Raw genomic sequence first — 1,888 nt, forward strand, 5'->3', positions numbered from 1 at the left:
AGAGGGAAAAGGGTTCCGTCGACTAGATTCGAACCAGCGACTGTTTGCGTAACGGACCATCACATCAGGTGTCGCACGGCTGTAAAGTCATGGCCGGCGGAACGCGAAAATTATCAACCGGACGAGATTCGAAACAGTGACCAGTTCCATACCGGGCCCGGACGCTACCGACTTGGCCACGACGGATCGAAACAGAGCACTACTTTCAGCGGCATCTTCATCTAAGCTGTGACCGACGCGCCCGAAGACACTTGGCCAGCAGAGCAGGGAAAAATGACCACCCGCACGATCTGCCAACGATCACGCTTTAACACGCTTGGCTAGCAGCTCGCTCCTACGGGGCCGAGGTCTAAGCTCGGTCATGCCTAACGGGAGGCAAAAAGCGACAAAGAAAAAATTTGCCCTGCCCGGGAGTTGATCTTAGGGCCGACAATTTTGGTTCGGATGAAGCTGCATGCGGTCATGTCGACTGTCTGTAGCTACAACTGTTTAACTACAAAAGGGGCGTGTGGCTAGTGGCGTCGGACATCGTATGTTGCCCCATTTGTGACCACATTTTTGTGTCCATAAACAGGGACGTGTCTACTACCACTTGTCGCCGCGACGTGAGTTGTCGCTTGGTCGCCTGCGAGGTAGGCCACGGCTTCTATCTAAGGCGTCTGTCATGACAAGTACTTTGGGTTTAGGCTCCTTTCGACTCCAGGCTCATCAATCCTTTCTAAAGCTAAGAAGTGACGCTGTGTCAATCGAGGCGTGGGTCGATGATTGTCGCTGAAAACGCCTGGAGGGTAGGCAATGCTTTCCTGAATCGGGCCCCCGCGGCCTCCTGTCCCTCCGAGCGCTTGGACAAGGCTCGAGCTTCGGAGAGGCATTGATATCTTTCGTTTTCGCTTTAGTTCTTAGCGCAGTTTACTTCTGGTTGATATTCTAGCATTGGCGGAAGTAATGAGTTCGTCTACAGACGGTTCAGTTTAAGCTGACTCGGGCACTGTCGGCTGTAGCTACAATCGTGTAGCTTCAAACAGGGACGTTCAACCCACAGAGACATCTCGCGTGATTGCCTACCGCCCGGCGCCCACAGCCACAACTGCCGCCCGGCTTTCCCCTCCACAGCTACACAGTTCTCACAAATTGCCCGAAAAAGGATGCTATATAGTCGGGTCGCACTAAGCTCACTCTGTCCGCCGGATTTGTGGCCTCGTTGTTGTGGCCACAAGCAGTGACGTCGGTTGTGCTCTGTTGGGCTTGCTGCTGACCACGGCTCTTCTCTCCTTCCCCACCCGCAGATGCTGAACTGCGTCCTGAGCATGGTTGAGAAGACGAAGCACGCCCTCGCCATCCTACAGCAGCGGAGCACGACCACGGCGGAGAGCGTGGCGCAGGAGAACGGCGTCGCCGGCGGCCTCGGCGCGGCGGCCGCGGCGGCCAGTGTGTCGCGGCAGGTCAAGGCGGCGGTCGACGACATCCTGGCTCGGACCCTACAGGACACTGAGGAGCGCATCGCGGAGCTCAAGCGCCGCGCAGGTCAGTAGCGGGTCCGCCCCACGCCCTGGTGGACGTGGACATGAGCCTGACCCCTCCCGTTTCGCTTGCAGAGGAGACCGTGAACGAAGTGCGTAGGCAGGCGGTGCTGGAGATCCAGCGCGCCGTGGCCGCAGCCGAGGCGCAGGCCGCCGAGCTGGTGGCCGCCGAGCGCGCCAGCCTGGAGCGGCGCCTGGCCGGCGTGCAGCCGCGCCTCGAGGCCCTGCAGGCCCTGCCCCAGGCCCTGCCCCAGGCCTTGCCGCACAACGGCCACTCGCCGCCCGCGGAGCGACTAGCACACCCGGCAAACGTGAGTCTTCTTGACCTTTGCGACGAACTGTCGGGAAGGAAAGACTGAAATCAAGTC

The 1,888-nt window shown here is 59.3% G+C and overlaps 1 protein-coding gene across 1 annotated transcript in view; it reads left to right on the forward strand.

Annotated features, from left to right (window-relative positions):
• The window catches only part of LOC113214976 (protein CBFA2T3), a 53,817-nt gene that overhangs the window by 45,755 nt on the left and 6,174 nt on the right, over positions 1-1,888 (forward strand). The window lies entirely within an intron of this gene.

This window comes from Frankliniella occidentalis, unplaced genomic scaffold (assembly GCF_000697945.3).
Source record: "Frankliniella occidentalis isolate FOCC.00 unplaced genomic scaffold, Focc_3.1 Scaffold18, whole genome shotgun sequence".
NCBI lineage: Eukaryota > Metazoa > Arthropoda > Insecta > Thysanoptera > Thripidae > Frankliniella > Frankliniella occidentalis.